A 20,088-nucleotide genomic window follows, 5' to 3' on the forward strand; every position below is an offset into this window, starting at 1 on the left:
CTCAGTAATAAAAAAAAATGAAATCGAATTAATTTACTGACCATGCTTTGAAGGAAATATCAGTAAAGCCGGTGAGTAATGCCTTCAGTTTTAGTCACATGCATCCGTATGGGGTAACATTCATGCGGGCGATGTAGGTTTTGGGTTGTCTGGGCCCATGGAGGGTCATAGGGATGAGCTGCCAAATCTTATGGGGAGCAAAGGTGTGTCTCACACTTCCCTAGAGGCGTCAAGGGATGACATGAAAGTGGTGGGTGTGGTAAATGTAGAATGAAGTATCCAGTAAAGCCAACGTAAATTCCATGCACTGATGATGTGACCTGTGGAAATACTGAAGACATGACCTTATGGCTCATTGGCTTGTGTGGTGGTGTTTCCATGCGAAAGTCTTAAGTTTGAATCCAGCAATGAACAATGCGTGTCCCTGATCCTGCTCCTACACTTGGCTGTGGACCCTACCTCTTCCTCGTGTCGCGCTCCCAGCCTTCCCCCAACTCCATCTGAATGAAGCCCATATACTAAATTATTTAACCCTTGTGCTATCTTTTGACCATGACAAAGGTGGATAAAGGTGGAAAAAGGTGGAAAGATTTCATGTAATCCATCGACACCAGTGAGGTTCACAAATCATTGAAGAAAAAAGGTTCAGAGCAATGTCTGGTGGGTCTTGATGACCCAACTCTCAATGTTAAAGTGCCTAGGAAAGCACAAGGGTTACACATGTAGTTGTAGAGATACACAAGTTAATTCTTCTCTCTGAGTTCTGGTACATTGCCTGTACATTCTGGGGGGGGGGGGGGGGGGGGAATCCCTCCTTCATGTGGACACCCCTGAGGTTTCTTCTTTTTTTTTATTTTTTTTTTTCCTTACAGCAAAGGAGGGTCTAAGGCAGGGGTGTCAAACTCATTTTCACCGAGGGCCACATCAGCATAGCGGCTGTCCTCAAAGGGCCAGATATAACTTGTATATATAACAAGTAAATGTATTGAAAAATAAATGTAACTGCTCCTTAATGTTAAATAACTCATTATTTATTTACTATAACTTTTTAAAGTGACAATAAAAGTTGCATAGAAAACATATGTTTGCTTGTTACTCTATAGCGTAAATCCTTTTAAATTTGATTCTGTCAGTTAGGTTATTTTGACAGCGTCTAAGTTCTGACGTATTGTTGCCCAATCCGATATTTCAAGTCTGATTCCCCTCAGAATTAAAAAAATACATATCAATTTTTATTTTTAATATAAAAAATTAAAAACTTTTATGCTCTCGCGGGCCACATTTGGCCCCCGGGCCTTGAGTTTGACACATGTGGTCTAATGGCAGGGATGCCCTGTTTATTTTAGTCTGTTTAGTTAGTTCAGTTTAGAATTTTCCTATTGAACTCTATGTAGTCATGATCCTTATGATTTTATGTTTACTTTATAATTACCGGTACGAAGCCCATTGAGACGAGTGTTGTTTACAGCGTGTTGTTGAAGTTGCAAATATGTTAAAGTGCTTTGTAAATAAAGTTGAGTTGATGCGTTCCTCAAACTTTGCAGAACCTACCTGTTCGTCATTAGATGGGTCATCGGGCTCTTCCGAATCTTAAATTTAGTCGTTCTTAATACAGCTGGTGTCAAAACTGTGAGTTTTTGAAAAAAAAGTTTTGAAAATAAAGAAAAAGCATTTTATCTCCTTTATTTAGGTTGCCTTTTCACTTGAAAGTCTGTGAGGAGAGGCAAAGTATATTATACATTTCAAAACACCAAGATGACAGAGATGACCCTTTCTATAAAACATAAAATGATAACTTTCTAGCCTTTTAACTGGGCTGATGGTTTTCTTTCTTCCTTTCCTTCTCACCTCTTTAACCCTCTTCATATCCAGAGGCTAAAACTGGAGAATGCAGGTCACATGAAGCCATGGAGTGTGAGTGTGTGCGCACGCCAACATGATTAGCAGTGCTTTGTATGAACAGTCTAGGTTTGGTATGCACAGAAGCCTCTTGTGCTTCGTGACAGCCCCCCAAGCCAGAAGGGGGGAGAAGGGGGGAGGGGGTCTGCCTGCAAAAAGTGCAAACCATTTCTGAAGGAGGTGGAAGGTGAGAAGAGCCATGACTGTACTAAAATCCACAGAGAAAATAGAGGAACTGTCCCACACAGAAACCTCTGCTTCTTGTTGAAACCATGAATGGTGGACTCACAAACCCATACAGTAATGGGAACTGTCGTGTTTCTCTCAGACTAAAATTACACTACGAGATTTAAAGTGGGTTTTGCCACAAAAAGCCCATCTGCACTTGTCACCACAAACTTCCTCTTCCAGATAAAGTAAAAAAAAAAAAGTTCTTTAAACGTCACCATGCGACTTTGAGGGCTTTCTTCAAATTTCCGTGGAACTAAAAGCTCCGCAGCTTCCGCTTAAAATTGGCATTTGTCGCAACACTCGCTGATGTCATGCAGCATTTCTCTGTCAGTATGTGTGCAGTCGGCGGGCCTGTTCATCGCAATCCACCTCAACTGATCCTGATCCCTTCCCTCGCTCTAACCAGATCTCTTGAAGCACTTCTCTTTATTTATAGCTGACTGACTAATAAAGCCAATTAAAACCACGATGAGATAAGAGAGATGCTTTCTTAAGAGAATTAGCGGATGGTAGTCACTCAGGCCTGTTGGCATGAACATGCAGAGCCTCTTCTGGATCCTGCCTGACAGAAGGTTGGATTGTGTTGGTCTAAATTCGATTTTTGACTTTTCAAATATCACAACAGCAAAGCAGTTAAGCACATAAACTAAATTATTTTAGCATCCTGTGACTGATGCAACTAAATAAAACGAAGCCCAAAAAGAAACATATAGCGGTGTTCTCACTTGCTTTGGTTTTTCTTGCACTGACAGTAACTCCTAAGAGAACAGAGTGATAGGGCTTGAGAGTCGTGCAAAACAGTTGACTGCTTTCTCAGCTCCTTATTTTTGTTCTTTTGTTTCAAGAGTTTTGTGTCGGGATAAAAAAAGATCTGCAGCCTTGAGATTAATGTTGTTCTTTTAATTGCTGGAATTTTATAAAAACTGCTTAAGCATTCATTTAATGTAAAAATTCACTTTTTTTGCAAATTATTTTAATTAAAAAAATACAGATAAGAGTCAAATTGTATATAACATCTGAATTCAACAAAAAAAATACAAATTTGGAATTTGGAGGAAAGGAGGAAAACAATAAAAAAAAGGTTTGATCTTTGGTTGAACTCTACAAGCCTTATGCAGGTTTTTAGACACTAAAAAGCAACTCTTAGTGTGTCAGTCCTCAGAAAGAAAGCATATAATCATGTTCAATGTGAAGAATGGGTAAAGGAAAGGCTGTTTCAGTTCAGCTTTCTATTCCGGAGGTTACCAAAATGTTGCAGCTGAATGTGAAACCAAATGTCTTAGAGGGAAAAGAAAAAAGGAAATGCAACAATAAATAAAACTCTTTATGGGACATTCCTCTCCTTTGAAGGCTCTTTTATGGGCGGTTGATTTTGGCCAGTGTCCTCTTCCAGCCCTGGTTTTTCATAACGACCACGTCTGTGCACAATTAGCCTCTTCTTATGGGGCAAAAAGTACAATAAGAGTCTTTAGTACCCTCTGCTCACTAACAAGCCTGACATTATTCCACATTAGCATTCTGAATTTAAACTCTGGAAATGTTTGCTGTCAGCAGTTTGGAGGACAAGAAATCTGTGAATTAAAGCTAATCTTTTGCAGGTTGGACGAGAGCGTCAGACAAAAGGTTAAAATACAAATCATCTCTGTCACATTAAGGTTAGAATGTGCTCAGTTGTGTGATAAAACTAAAGTGACAGCGGAAAGCAAACAATATCTGGAAAATAAAGCTTTGATGTTGACACTAGTGAGTTTAAAAAAGCTCAAAGTTGTGAGGAAACTTCCAGCATCAGTTAACCTGAGAACCCTGTTGACAAAGAAATCCCTGCAGCATCGAGGCCTTTTCCCCTTATAAACAATTTTCCGACATCTCACAGAGACGGATTACCAAACACAGACACAACTCGGTGTGCACACACCAGGACTGCACACCCACAGAACAAACACACACATTCCCTTGTGAGACCAGTTTAATACAAGTCGCATTTATCTCGGGGCATGTGTGCACGATTGTGTGCGATCTCTCTGCGGTGGAGGCTACAGGCCAGGTCAGCTCACAGTCTGAGAATGTGAAGCTTCGGAAGTTAGTTAACACAGACAACAATAACACCAAACAAACGCCACGTACAATTTTTTGTTTATCTGCAGCAGTCATTTTCCTCAGTCTTTCTTAACCTGTGGGTTCTGTAAATATTTGTCCATTTGGTTTCCTATTTTACTTGTTTAAAGCCTTAGTCACATGCACCTGTATAGGTGGGTGACCCGTATGGGTGCTGCAGGTTTTTCGGTTGTATTTGGTGGCTTGTATAGAAGTGAGTACACCTCAATAGGCACAAAGAGCATACACTTATCAAGTGAACAGGACGTATGGGTCCCTTGTGCAATCCGTAGGATTGGGGGGTGAAACAAATGAAAAAGCCATCTGATGTGCCTACGTCTCACCACCTTCACCCTTACCTACTCATGCATGTTGTATAAGTGTTTTCTATGACCTGTCGCCAGTATTTTGCCCATAGAAAAATGTACATGAACATCTTTTTCTGTACGAGCTCACCGAGTGGTCTAAGACCTTGCTATTTTGTGGAACAGCCCGTACCTACCCACAAGGGCAGTTGAGACAAAGCTTTCAGTTTGTATTTCTGGTAAGAAGTGCCTAATATTTGGTTGCATCAATCAAATGTACATTTTTTGTGATTGTGTATGTTGAACCAGTTGGATGGAAAAGTAACCAGAGAGGGAAATCTTATAGTCTTGAATGCAAAGAGGGGCTGCATGGTAGTGCAGTGATTTGCACTCTCGCCTCCAGAACCTTTCTCACCAAGAAAGGCTCTGGTTCGAATCCCTGTTGGGTCCTTTCTGTGTGGAGCATTTTCTCCACACAGTGGATTGTCTTCAGCTTCCTCCCGCAATCCATAAACATGCTTCATAGCTTAATGATGACTAAATTTCCCTTAAGTGTGTATGTCAGTGTTGAGGTTTGTGGAATTGCATGGACTGGCAACCTGTACAGGGTGTACGGTGCCTTTGCCCAACAGTACAGTTCAGGGCGGTCTCCCTTCTGAGGCAGCCTCATGACCACAAAAGGGATCCTGCGGGTATAGAAAATGGATGGATGGCAAACACTTGAAGAGGTTTTTCTGTAGGCAGGCACGCCTCTGTTGACCACAATGAGTCACAGGGCATCACTGGCAAGCAGAACACAAAGACAAGTTAGTAGTCCAGAAAGTAGACACCCCAGGAAAGAGCGTCTTGACACCTGTGTTTCAATGTGGATAATATATACAGAATATCTTGGGTTCTCAGCTTGACAATTGGAGATCGAAACAGGCACAAGTCATAATCTATAGAAAGACAAATCTTCAATGAAACAGGCAAAAGTTGGGAACTTGGGGGTGGTAACACATGGTCAGTGGAAATGGAAAAATATCTTGAAAAGGAACCAGTAGGATCCTAATGATATCAGTAGCCCGAGGCAAAGGAAGCTTCCCCAAAAGGCATCCACCCAATGTCAGGTGGAGGAACATCAGACAGTAAGACTTTTGCACCTGTCAGGGAGGTTTCCCACAATGTAGTTGCAGTCATGGAAACATCAAGTAGCCTTGTACATGGTCATGTGCTTAGGCATCTCAACCACTGAGGCTGCCCTGACAGCAACAAGGCAGAAAAAGACAAAATTCGGCCCTGGATTTAAAACAAATCTCAATGCAAGTTAAATTATCCACAACTCAACTAAGGTAATGAAGCTAATAATTTCATAAAAGAAGATATTAAAACTTCTTTGTAATGTAAAATACGCATATGTTTAACCTCAACATTTACAACAAAGCTGTCACAATTAAACTGTCTTATGAACAAATAATGGTTCTAGTTTAAATGTTTAAAAAAGTCCACATTGTAGAGAAGCAATGTCTTTGTTTTGAACATCTATCAAGAGTCCTTTTGTAGGACAAGCTAAAATCAATTAATGTCGCTTTCTCCTGCAAAACCAACTTCCAACAGCTTATTGTCCAGCAGCCTCCTGGCCTCCCCGGTTCATACAGAAGGGAGGCAGAGGAGTTTCCAGAGGACAACCGGTATCTAAATCACTCGACCTCCACAAATTCAGGACTTTACTCTCAAGAGCATGAAAGTCCTTTAAGAAGCCATCAAAAGACATTGGCAATTCTCCCAATGTGTCCCTTTATGTCTTTCCATCTCTTTCAGAGTCCTCTCATCTGCCCCTCCCCAGAAGCTCCCATCTCCAGGTCTGAATGGGGCCCATCAGGCAATGTTTGAGCCATATCTCACAAAAGGCCCGAAAAAGCTCCACTCCTATGAGTGCACACCTCCCCGTTCAGCCATGAAATGACACCCCTATTTAATCAATTGTGAATCATGAAATTTTACACAAGGGACCTCTTTTCTCTGCACTTGACAGTGATTGAACTGCACAGCCATGCAGTTCCTTTCATCGGGCTGGGAGACAAAGGGGAGTGGAGGAGGGGCCAGCCCTTCGTGAGTGAGTGGAGGTGGGGGGATTCTCCCTAAAACGTCATGAGGCCCAGCGGAATGCCACTGCGACACAGGGTCCCTTCTGTGCATCGAGGCCAGACAGCACAACGGGCTGCTATAAGGGGTGCGAGTGGAGGAGGGTGTCTGTGTGCTAAAGACAAACAGCACCTCACAAGCAGTTTCCACGGGCTCCAAGGCACCGGGGGACAACAGAAACATAGCAAACAGGAGGGTTAAGGGTTTACAGCAATTACAAGGAAGGAAAAGTAGGTGGTACCCATGCGACGGGGTGTTAGACAGCTGAATATGATAAGAAGAACCTGAGTCGCCTTTTTGCTATAATTAACTTTACATTTATGTTATAATAAATAGTCATTTGACCGCATGCACCTCAAACTGAAGAGGCAAATGACGTGCAGACACACAACAGTGCTGACTGAGGTTTCACTTCCACATTCAGTGCTGCCTGAAGCAGAAACATCCATAATTGTGCAACATCAGAAGTAGATGAAGACATGAAAAAACAGTATGGCAGATGCTCCGCTAAGTGCAAATACTTTACTTTACCTGGGCAAGTCAACGTCGGAGAGATTTTATAAATTCACATGTGTTAAATTCTTGTTTTAACTGAAGAAATTAATTCATCATAACTGCTTTGGAAAGATGGCCTGCATGCATCTTACTGGGTAGAGTGTGAATGGTTTCCTTGTGCATGCATCAGTTTTTTACAGCTTCCTCCCACAGTCCAGAAACATGCTTTGTAGATTAATTTGTATCCTAAACGTAGTGTGAATGTGTTTGTGTGGCCCTGCGACAGACTGGTGACATGTTCAGGGTGTACCCTGCCTTTGCCCAACAGTAGCTGAGATGGCTTCAGCAATTCCAGTGACCCCAAAAGGAATTAAGCATTTAAGTGTGATGACATACACCCTTTTTATCATCACGTCAGGTTTGCCAGTCCCCCAGCCCAGCTAAAATACAGGGTTGTCAGGAAGGGCATCCGGTGTAAAAATCTCTGCCAAACCTCATGTGGCAACTCCTGACGGGATGTATGGAATGGTGAACAACATGTCAGGTTTCTGGCATTCAAATATTTTTGGACCAAATACAAAATGTTATGCAGGTTTGTACAAATACACCTCTTCTTCTCTGGAGTCTTTTAGGTTGCTGCCTACATGGTAAACTTCTGGAAAGCATTTCTTTGCGTTTTAGCTCTTTAAAAAAAAATTTTAAGTCCTCATCTTAGGCTGAGTGAATAATAAAATACGTTTCTTTATCTAAGGGAAAAGTTGTCCAAGTTTCACCAATCAACGTGGAGCAATATTTTCATATGTCTTAGATAGTTGTGAACAACAAGTACCATGAAAAGCACATGGTTGCATTAGGAAAATCTGACCTCTGGTACCAGCCATTACATGCAAGAGAGGAATAATTTACAAAAACCTATGACGGTGCAACAATCAAGTCAGTTTTTGCACCATTTCGACTCACTGTGCGGAAACATTCAAAACATCTGTGAACAAATTTGAACATCTGATGGGACACCTTTGGGTCACTGATCACATGTGGAAAAACTGTGTTTGTGAGATCTGTCAACGAGTGAGAGCGTTAACACAAACAGCTCTGCTTGTGAAGCCTGTGGTCTCTGAGTCCCAAAGCTCTTGTGGATTTTGATAAGCTCAGTGTGTGGTCACCAAAAACTACAAAAGCACTTTTCAAACAAAAGCTCATTTTCTTACACACATCATAGGGATCAAGCAAACGTTTTCCTATAATCCCTTAAAAAGCTTGAGATGCAAAAAGTGTGTACAGTTCCTTCCAGGTTGTGGCAGAAAACTGCAAGCTTCTATGATTAAGATCTTTCAATTACCGGTATCATAAATGAAAGACTTTTCCAATCAGAAGTAAAGACTGCCTGGGTGTCGCTCATTTGCTTTAAAATCTCTGTTGTCACAGCTCCTGTTAATGATGTAATGTTCCCAGGTACGCACTATGCAGTCTCAGAATGAGCTTCAATGATCTGTTCTTATCTAAAGTCCTGGCCAAAAGCATCCACATATGGACAGAAATGTGTCTGACAGTCAGGACAGACATTTCTGCAATGTCAGAAATGTCTGTGATTGTGCCACAAAGAGCTCCACGTGGATTGTGCAGAGAAGTCGGTGCCCTCCTGTTCTGTGCTTGCCTGCAGAGGAAATGAATTTCTGTGCATTGGGATAAAAAGATGAAGAATAGATCAGAGGAAGGAAGAAAAAAAAGCAATCACCTGAAGCTGAATGTGTATAAGCTTAGGTTTGTCCTGCTGTAGCTGCTGGAAGTCAAGTAAAGAGAGTAACAACAAAGTGTGCGTTTGCAAAAAACTGAAAATTTCAATGGAATATGATGACATGCTGATGACCGAGGCAAAAATGGAGGGAAAGGTTTTCTGTGACGTACGGTGGCCCTGAAGTGCAAAGCATTCAACAAATCACTCGATACAAAAACATTTTTAAGATCACAACAACAATTAAAAAAAAAAAAATTTTTTTAAAAAGCAGCATTACATTTTAGAAAACAAAACAAAATTTCAGAAACCAAAACTTGAAAAACAAAAATGACAAAAAAAAAAACATTTCAGAAAACAAAATTAATTTCCAGGAAAAAAAGAAATCTTAAAAAATGAAAACATTTCAGAAAAAAAAAAAATTCCAGAAAAAAATGAAATATTAAAAAATGAAAAACATTTCAGAAAAAAAAAAATTCCAGAAAAAAAATGAAATATTAAAAAATGAAAAACATTTCAGAACAAAGAATGAATTTCCAGAAAACAAAACGAAATCTTCAAAAATGAAAAACATTTCCAAACCGGAAGAGGCAGGTACTATGGGACAACGATGATTGGATGATGATTTTTGTCAATCATTTGAACTGAAAAGTATTTTAAATGAAGCGATGACGGATTTTATCGTCCAAACAACAATGTACTATAATAATCCACGTATTTCCTATTTATATATCAAATAAAAAATGCAGCAAACTGTTAATGAACTTTAAAATTATTTTTTTAACATTTCGCCTGACACACGGTCACCCGGAAGTAGTTTGTGAGCACTTTTACTTTGAACGCTGTGCGCTAATGTCTACGGCTGCGAGGTTCACGCTGTCAATCATCTTCAGGTAAGAATCAATTCTGTGATCTTTTCTTTTGTCAGTCACATGTCTCTAAGAATGTTAATTTTAGGATGTTAAAGTGCTGCTTTGAAAAGATAATTTCTTTTTATCTTGCGCATGCGCAAAAAGAACCCGATGGAGACGAACCGTCTTCACATGATAGCCGTTCCCGTTTTCGGTGACAACATGAGAGAAAAAGCTCCGAGCCAGCCTGATTCTGTGATCTATACAGTAATTACAGTAATTATATGGCATCAGTGTTGCTAAAAATCGACTTTAAGACTGAAATCAGTAAACAAGTTCTTATGGGAAATAATATTTAAGTGCATTGTATATTTTAGAACCATGCATATACACATATACTGAAACTTAAAAATGAACTTTAAAGTTTATAAAATACTTAATTGAATTAACGTGATATTTCTGCAGGTGAAGTTTCTCAAAGCGAAGTTCCAGAAAGGTTTGTGCTGCAGAAGAACAGATGGCAGCTCTACATGGGAATACAAGAAGACTAGTCATTCATATCATTGTGCAGTGTACAGGCAAGTCACCATGATTTATGTGAAATGTAATCAATAAATATTATTTAACCTTAATATCCATTTTTTTTTTAAATTGCAGGTCCTTTAAAAAAACGTCTTTAACCTGCTGCATAAGCCTGATTAGTTGTAAATGATGCAGTGGGGAGTGAAAAACGAAGCACAATTCCTGGCTTTAGTGTCCGGCTGATGATCTGGAAATCACATCTGAGGAATCGCATCAAACACTTGTACAACTCCAAACAACTTAATGTTCCTTTAAGCAAAACTCCAGTTTAAAATGTTCATATTAGGCTTGCTTCATTTAGGAGTTTTTCCATGTTTACCATTTTAGGTTTTAAAGCTTTATTAACAAAGATGATGTTTGATTTTCAAAGCTGTTGTTTAGAAATGTTTTTTTGTCAATGAAAAAACTGAATGCTGACGTGAGGATTGTAATAATGGATATGAAAATAAACAAATTTGTTTCATAGCAATGCAGTATATTTATTGAAAACTTAACATGAATACGTTATTCAATAACAGAAACAAAGAAACAGTTGTGGATTTTCCTTTATGGGCTTCTTCATGCAGTCAATCAAATGTTCCGTTTACATTCAGCATTTACTCAGCGTACCTGTCAGTCACATTTATTAGAGGAAAAAATGCATCTGGGAAAGTCTGTTTGTGCTTAACTATATCAAAAAGAGTCATGTCAGGGAAGTTTTGTCCACATTGCTGCTCAGCATCACATCCAGAGGAAGATGCACAGGTAAGGGACCCCAGTTCCTGCTCGTACATGCTTGCAGCTTCCTCTGCACTGGACGGACTCCAGCTCCATTGAAATCCCTGAGAGAGATAAATTAATAAATTAAAAATCCCTGACAGAAAAACATCGGCTACCGTTCATCTTTCATTCAGGAAAAAGTTGAGTTCATCAAAATGAGGAGAAAATGGGTTAAACCAGAAATTCATTAGGGAGGGGTCAAAACACCAAACTCAGAATAAAATACATTATTTCAGTCTTATAAAAAATACATTCTAAAACAATTTGGTATTCCTCCTCTGCCTGAAAGACTAAAACGTTTTTTTTAAAGATTTATTTTACACTACAGACTTTGCCACCTTTAGTTACACACCTGTACATGTCTGATGATGTGCACATCCAGTCATTTACTGTCATGTTTCTGTGCACTGACACACTCTAAATTCACAGATCTTAATAGTGTGAATAAGAAGCATTCATAAATGTTATTCTGAGACACAAACTGCTGCAGTTTACCTGACAGCTTTGCTGATTTATGCTGCTGGTACACCTGTCTGAGAATCCTGCCCACGTGACCCCCCCCCCCCCCCCCCCCCCTCTCCAGCTGATGAGGTAACCTGTCATTAAAGTATGACTGAAAGATCTTGGATCTGTCTGTAAACACCCACCTAGAAATCACGTTTAACGCTACATTTATTAGATCAAACAAATGTGCCTCCATACCTTATCTGTGGATGGCGGGACTGCATTTCCTGATGTGCGCCGTCTTTAACACCCGTTTCTTCGCAGCTGCTGCTTTAGACAGAATCCTCTCACGACATTTTGAAACATTTGTAAACCTGGTTGGTGTTGATATTTCTGGGTGCGTTCTGTCATCACATCCGCTAAATATTCAAAGATTAAAGTTTATGTTAACGTTTTACCGTCCCTTTCTTTGTTTACCTGCAGAACGGACGTCATCCACACAAACTACTTCCGGGTGACCGTTCTGCTTCAGACGAAATATTCAAAAAATAATTTAAACCTTCATTATCTGTTTGCTGCATTTTTGATTTAATATGTAAATGGGAAATACGGGAATTATCATGGTACATTGTTGTTTGGACGATAAAATCCGTCGTCGCTTCATTTAAAATACTTTTCAGTTCAAATGATTGACAAACATCATCATCCAATCAGCGTTGTCCCATAGTACCTGCTTCTTCCGGTTTGGAAATGTTTTTCATTTTTGAAGATTTCGTTTTGTTTTCTGGAAATTCATTCTGTGTTCTGAAATGTTTTTCATTTTTTAATATTTCATTTTTTTTCTGAAATGTTTTTCATTTTTTAATATTTCATTTTGTTTTTCTGAAATGTTTTCATTTTTTTTATTTCATTTTGTTTTCTGGAAATTAATTTTTTTTCTGAAATGTTTTCATTTTGTAATATTTCTTTTTTTTTCTGGAAATTAATTTTGTTTTCTGAAATCTTTTTTTCTTTTTTTTCTTTTTTCTTTTTTATGTTTTGGTTTCTGAAATTTTGTTTTGTTTTCTAAAATGTAATACGCTTTTTAAATTGTTGCTGTGATCTTAAAAATGTTTTTGTATCGAGTGATTTGTTGAATGGTTTGCACTTCAGGGCCACCGTAGTGACGGGTTGGCTGACTGTATCCGAGACATTTAATATGCAAGCTTTCCACCTCAGGAGATGCTCAGGGTTTGAGTCGGCTTGCTTTAGGTTTCAGTTGCCATGGTTTCCAATCACATTTCAAAAGTTATGGAGGAAACATCGGACTTTTTGAGAGAGCAAAAACCAAAAACAACTCCACTGTGGCAAAAACTGCTCTGTTCACATGCAATTCTTATCAGGATGCTGACCAGCTACAAAGTTTAACCCTTGTGCTATCTTAGATGACCCTACCCTTGCATTGACGTGTTCTCCCTACCATGACAAAGGTGGATAAAGGTGGAAAGATTTCATGTAATCCATGGACACCAGTGAAGATCACAAATCATTGAAGAAAAAAGGTTCAGCGCACTGTCTAGTGGGTCTAGATGACCCAGCTCCCAATGTTAAAGTTCCTAGCATAGCACAAGAGTTACGAGAGATAAAAAGGTTGTTTTGGTGTTCTGGACTAACGGAATGTCAGAGGATGAAAGCAGAACTGTGGAATGTGAGTCCGCTCTGCTGCTGAGCTCAGCATCTGCCATAGGCAGGACATTTGATCTTAGCAGTAGGTAATACAAGAGCAGAGTCATGCTATCTAATCATCAGTGAAAGCAGCTGGAGAGATAGCACTGGTGCACATCGTGCAATCTTTACTGCATCCGAGTTTGACTGACCCCAAAGTATGGAGGGGTTTTCAAAAGCTGGGATGTCAGTTCAGTGAAACGCGCTGTCGGGGACAGTAGCTCAAAGCTGCTCAGGGTGAATCTTCCAAAGAGATCAGACATGTTCTGTGTGGGAGGAACATGTTTGTTCATTGTTGGTTTGTCCACCACCATCCCCTCGACCTGCTTCATTCTAAGTGGGGTTGTGGGGTCACTGAAGAGCAACCCAGCTATCGTTGAGGTTGAGTCCCCTTCGACCGGTCAGCATTTCACTGGAGAGTCACACAGACACACTCACATCTAAAGGATAACTTGAAGTCTAAAATCATTTTTTATTAGATTATTTGATCATTTCTTTGCGTCTGTATCGTCCTGCTGGGCTGTCACACTAAGAACCAGTGTCTCATTAGACTAATCACAAAATGAAATGTTCTTTTAGAGTTCTTTTGCTGCTGCCTGCTTTGAGTTTTGGTGTCTGCCACATCAGTGATAGATCAAACTACAGTGACAAGTTTTTAACACGTGTCTTTTATACACAATACAAGTAATGAGTGGTGGATAGAAGAACTTCTTAAAGGAACAGGTCTGTGAAGTTAGATACTTATTTTCTGCAACATGAAACCTATAAGCTTCCTGTATGATTACTATTTTCTCACTGTCTCTCACAGCTGAACAGACTGACATCACAGATCTGTCTCATCTTTTTGGGTGATGCTCGCTCAACTGCAAACATATCCATGAACCTCTGTGTGCATGTGTTTGCATGGCTGCAGGTTTAAACCCGCCCTGCTTTATCACAGAGCAACAGATGTGGCGTGGCACTGATGCACAGAGCAGACAGGTGTTTACACACAGCCAGAAAAAGGAGCTGCAGCAGTCCTGATGCTCACATAAAGCCTCTCCTGCAGAGAACCCTTACATGTGCTGCTTCTTCGCTCCTCCTCCAGTCTCGCCTGCTGGCCTTGCATGGCCTCTACACCCCCACCATATGCTAATCGCAGTATGAGAGCTGTAATTTGTAAATGATTTAACCTTTTAATAGAGAAAAGATGAGGGTGGTTGCATTTGATTCCCTGTGGATGTGGAGCCAGGGAGGAAAACAGGGATGAGCGGTGGTTTAGACATCATTTAACAGTACAATTATCTCATGCGCTGAAGTGATGTCGGTTGTGTGTCGATGTGTTTGTGCGCATTTTACCTCTTACTTGAGAATGAATGCACTCTGGTGCAAGCGCATGAGAGAGTGTGTGGCTCTCAAGGCAAGCTAGTGCCAGGGCTTAGCTGATAGGCTAATTAAGCTCACTGCAGGGTATAAATGTTTCCTCTCTGCCTGCCATTTGTCACACCTGGCACAGAAATGTCAGCAGCAAAAGAACGGCGCTTGCTCACACACACCTCGATAAGGTGACGGAACAACAGCAAAATTAAGCAAAAATGAAAAAAGAGACGCTGAGATAAAAGATGAGTAAATAACAAGGCAGATATAAAGGTTAACTGTAACAATGCTGGGGAAATTGAAGGAAACAAATTTAAGGTTATAAAGTAGAAAGCTTTCTCAGTTCTGGCAGAAACTTTGAACCTCATTGGAATATGCATCCTCATCAATATTAAATATTTAACTGAACATCTAAACTTTGTTAACAACAAATTAACAGCAGCAATTTTACAGTTTTGGACTTGTTTTTTTTTCTGGTTTGCTTTAGAGTTTTAGATCACACCACAAGCATTACCACTGTTTTATTTCCGACATAAAAGTATGCCATCCTACACCATTATTTCTGAGTGCTACCATCAGCAGCAGTCAGCAGCTCTCTCTGGAGGTGTGGAGGATGTTCACACAGCCTCAGCCACAAAGCACGTAGTGCTAAAGACTAGAAATCAGAGCTGCTCTCACCAAAGAGACTCCAAAGACTAACTGAATGACACCGTGTGAACCAGCTTGAAATGGAGTGTGCAGGAGGGTTTGGAAAGAACCAAGGGCTGGCTGAGGCACAGGGTTGGCTCTGTGGATACAGGCCGAGTGCGGTTGGAAGTTATCCCACTACCGCGCTATAACAAAGCCAGGAGCAGGAAAAGGCACAGTTAAGACTTGTCAAGGATGAGAGAACCAGCAGGATGGAGAGAATGAAGCAACAAGAGGTGTGGAGAAGTGTACACAGGAGAAGCTCCAGCGTGAGGAACCCATTAAGTTGATCCAGACTGTGGTCCACAGGCCATTGAACCTCCATAACTGGGAAAGTCATTTGGCAGTGGACTGTTGGGGCACTTCTTGAGCAGCTACATCCTGGGGGGAGGGATATTTCCACCAGGGTTTAAGTGCAAGTTCTAAAGACAATGGCAGAAATCACCATGAATATCAACCTCCAGTCTAGGCATCTTTTCTGATTCCAGAAAAAAAAAAGGACACTGATATGTTATTATAGTCCTCATCATCTTCTGGAAGGACTATTAAGGAAGCCAGAGATGACTGATGGTCTAACAACCAGCAAGACAAGGGCAGGGGGGCTGTCTGGGCATTCCTTCAGCAAAGCTTACATACAGCTGGACTTCACAGGGTCTGTTGATCAAAAAGCAATCCACACAACCATTAAAGTACCGGAATAGCCAGAAGGTGTCTTAGACTTTGGAGGAGTGGTATGTGGACCACCTGTATTGGCAAGAGTCTGGCAGTGTGATGCGTAATCGCGATACTCATGACACAATACAATATATCGCAATACATCCCAAGACTGTAACAGAGACAATAAATCACATTATTTCAAAATAGCATTAGTTTGAAAATCTTTGTCTGAATACTGTCCACAATGTGTTGTCGAGAAGGTATGACATAAGGGAGCTCTAACGTGTACAACCTCACTGAGAGGAAAGGACAGACTGGTATTTTTATTCCACATGCTGAGCTCAATTGGAATTTGAATTAGCTTGTTCAAGGCCCAGTTGAGATCCAGAATTAGCTCTTTGTTTTGCCTTTACCTCCATTCCATCATGACGCCTGGCATGTGAGCATGAAGGTTTGTTGTGTTCCCACAGTATTTACTTCTGGATTGACAGAGTTTACACATAGCATGGCTCTCCTCATAGCATGTTCTACTTGCTTTATTATTGAAGCCAAAATAAGCCCAAATGCTTTGAAAATCCAAGGAGCCTCTTGTATCACATTCTCATTCTCAGCCATGTTCAGAGCAGTGTAACTACAAACGTCAGACTAATAAGTGAACATCTACTGCAAGATGGTCCTTGAGAGATCTTGTTGTGTTTTGGTGCAGTGCAGAGCTGCTGAAAGATGCTCAGTGAGGTGTACTGCCAACAACAAGAGGACCTGGTTGCCGACAAAAGGAAGGTAACCAGACATCATTAGCCCCAAACGAAAAGTCCTTGACCAGTAATGGAATCTCTCCCCCCTCCTCCTCCCCCGTTTGGTAATAATTCCCTAACAGTTACGTTTTTCTTCCATTTTTCAGCAGTAAACCTTTAACATCAGAGATGTCTATGTAAACGCTTACTATGGCCTTTGACATACCCGACTCCTGACAGGATCAAAGCAAATCTGCTGATTTGCATAGAAAAGCGGCTATTTGCGATATGCAACACATTTCTGATATAAAGTATTACATACTGTCAGAAAGCCATTTTTCTCCGGAACAGAATAAGCCAATTCACATTGATCGCGTTAAGGGTTGACAAGTTATGGCTGTCAAAATGATGTAAACACTAAAACTAAACCTGCAGTGTAAAATGGTTCACCGTTTTACAAATTGGAACACTTTTGTTGATATCAATTTTGAAAGGAATAAAACGATTTTGGCCCAATTGTAACCTCAACTTGCACACCTAAACCTAATTTGGTACTGGAGACGGGTTAAAGTTGTGGAATTTCCATTTCTGGCTTATGATATCTGAGCGCCACCATGTTTGTAGCTAGGTAGCTTTGTGAAATCAATGACGTGAAATCCGCTGTCAAAGAAAAAAAAATAGTGAGCATAATGTCTGAATTGCTTTTAAAATCCAGAACTACATAGTCCCGCACTAGTTAGTTTTTTTAGTAATTAGGAGTTAGGGTGGGGATTCGGACATACCCAATTTTTTTTCCTTCTCTGCTATTAATGATCCCAAAAATATAATTCAGAACATCTCCCAGTTTATTTTTATGTAGATCTATATTAATATGCTGCTTTACAATGTGTGCAGAAAAGAACACACACACACACACACACACTGATAGACAACAAAGCTGTTGTAGACCATAATCCTCCACCAGCTTCATTATCTTCTTTTTCTAATACTTTAACCTATCTTTTAGGCCATATCAATAATATTCCAAGAAAAAAAACTGAAATGACAGCAAAATCACCAAACAATAAATCTGCTCATGGCAGACGCCTGCATTTTTATTCACCGACATTTTAAAGTTGAGATGGAAAGAGCAAGATGATCAAGTCTAATACGGTATTTGACTCCAAGTCCCCTTAAAAGATGCTGATCTGGTTCCCTGTGGTGCACGTTTAAGAGGAAGGTTTGGGTTCTCTTCCAGACAAATAGCTGGTTTAAGGGTCTTTACAGAGATCTTGCCTGTAGCTTGTCAGGCATCTCATCTTAGCCTCTCTGCTTCTGCTGGTAATAGTAGAGGAGTCCTGTGTCAATGTTCTTCCCTGCTCATGGCTAATAAAAATTAATGCCCATGTATAATAAATGAGATGAGATTAGCTTCTCTTTTTCTTTAACATCTTAAGGATTATTTACCTTTGTTTACGATTTTTGTAGTTTCCACATGTGCTATTGAAAGTTTGACCTCAGCGTCTTGAGCTCAACAACTACATATTCTATACTCCTGAAATAATGACAGCATTTAGAGATGCCAGACAAAACTTCTTCAAAAACCTTTTAAAAGAAATGATCGGTGCTTAAGAGTTCTGTTTGATATTGGTACTGTGATAAAATCATCTTTAAATCAGTGGAATCCTTCGACAGTTTGATGTTTTTGCTCATGTTAGATCTAATACTGGGGAGCTTGAAGAGCTCTCGTCTCATCTCTCTGGCTGCTGACACACTCTTCCATTGTGGTGACCATAACACAATTAATCGCTGCACCCATTTTACACACAAAAGCAAGAGAACCAGCGAAGATCACAGCAGTGAATCTGACCTCCTTTGCTAAAGCCCTCAGCTTTAGCTACCCCTTACTTTGTCTCTTTAAGACTGCTTCACTGGCAGACAAGCTGCTTCACACTGAAATCTGCTCTTTATTACACCTAAGACAGCTTAAGTGCAGTGTCGCCCCACAGCCATTGTTACACCATCACCAATAAGCACCATCTCGGATGTACTTCTGTGTGATGCACACACCGCAAACACACAGCAGAGCACCGAAGCTGCTCATAGCAAAACAACAACAAAAACTTACATTTCAGCAAAAATGAGACAAAAATCAGCCAGGTCTCACCTTTCTAATCAGGTACTGCCTCCACTTTTTTTGTCAATTTCAAAATGCATAATTGACTTTTTCTTTATTTGCAGGGCATTTTTGCTAAATAAATTAGATGCATGGTCAGTTTTCCATATAGAAACTTTAATAGAAACTTTCAGAACTGACTGAAATTGAAGGAGACGTAGAGAAAGTCTTATTTTTGGATGCATACTGATGCTGGGGAGCTTGAATATTTTTTGTGGTGTGCAAATCAGAGAGGCCTGCAAAGCAAGAGAAATGCAGCAGCAGTCTGAAGCTTTTCTTCATCCATCCATGCCACATAGTGTTATTACTGAGGAACACTTCAAAGGAAGCAGAATGAAGGACATTGTAGTTCACAGAAGCACGCTCATGCTTGTCTTTTTCATCTTTATTCCTCAGAGTCCCTTCATCTCACTCTCCTGTCTGCATGTCATCGAGTCGTCTCTAACTAATAACAATCTCAGTACCAGCTGTCCTTTTTCCCTTCTCCTCCTTTCTTCCCTCTCATTGTTCATGTCGTCTGTCTCCCTCTGCGCTGACAATCAAGACATTACCACTTCTGTCATCTGCCCTAATACACTCTACATGCTGCCAACAGTGCACAAATACTCCCATCCAGTTCCAATGGAACCCCCCCTACAGGACAAACGGATCAGGTAAAATGGGGTCATATTAACTCTGGATGCTGGACAAGATACACCAAGTGGGTTTCATGGGTCAACTATAATGTAATGATGCAGAAACGACAAAAGGTTTTGCATCTTTTTCTTCACTGGAGTTTTGTGCATACATCTGTGAAAGACCAGTTGCAGTCCATCCAAATCAACAAGTCGTCGTTAGAACCAGAGCTTCCATGCAGCACAGGAGAGCAGCAGAAAACAGACAGCGTTGGAGCTCGGGCCGTTTAATCTCTCCCCCTCCAGCTCAGCCTAACTGACATTTTCTTAATTTGTTCCTCTCGGGACTCCAACATTTTAATTAGGTCACTTCAAACCACCTCCCACTCAGTGTTATGCAGACAAACTTTCTCCCACTTTATCGTATTTGTCATTTGCCTCCTTCTGCTCTTTTTCTCGCTCTTCCTTTCTTTTTCATAGTTGTCGGTTCAGCTCAGTGGGTTATCTCACTAATGACGTTCTGAGCTTCACCAAACAATTCCTGCACCTGCCAAAAGTAGATACACCAGAGGTAACTACATAATTGAGTCATGCAATTACATAAGCAAAAAGGTTTAAATTAGGAAATTGTTTTTTTAGTCACCCAGCTGGAGCGAAACAATGCA

The 20,088-nt window shown here is 40.3% G+C and overlaps 1 protein-coding gene and 2 long non-coding RNA genes across 3 annotated transcripts in view; 1 reads left to right on the forward strand and 2 right to left on the reverse strand.

Moving 5' to 3' along the window:
* xylt1 (xylosyltransferase I) overlaps positions 1-20,088 on the reverse strand; it is a 118,650-nt gene that overhangs the window by 67,533 nt on the left and 31,029 nt on the right. The window lies entirely within an intron of this gene.
* Positions 9,662-10,526, forward strand: LOC144983718 (uncharacterized). The gene is made up of 3 exons (XR_013647495.1): positions 9,662-9,773; positions 10,197-10,309; positions 10,389-10,526. It is a non-coding gene; the product is annotated as an uncharacterized LOC144983718 (long non-coding RNA).
* LOC144983730 (uncharacterized) lies at positions 10,768-12,017 on the reverse strand. Its single transcript, XR_013647515.1, has 2 exons — positions 11,775-12,017; positions 10,768-11,134 (listed from the first exon to the last, which is right to left on the reverse strand). It is a non-coding gene; the product is annotated as an uncharacterized LOC144983730 (long non-coding RNA).

The sequence above is a fragment of the Oryzias latipes genome, chromosome 1, assembly GCF_053564925.1.
Source record: "Oryzias latipes strain Hd-rR chromosome 1, Olatipes_Hd-rR_3.1".
NCBI lineage: Eukaryota > Metazoa > Chordata > Actinopteri > Beloniformes > Adrianichthyidae > Oryzias > Oryzias latipes.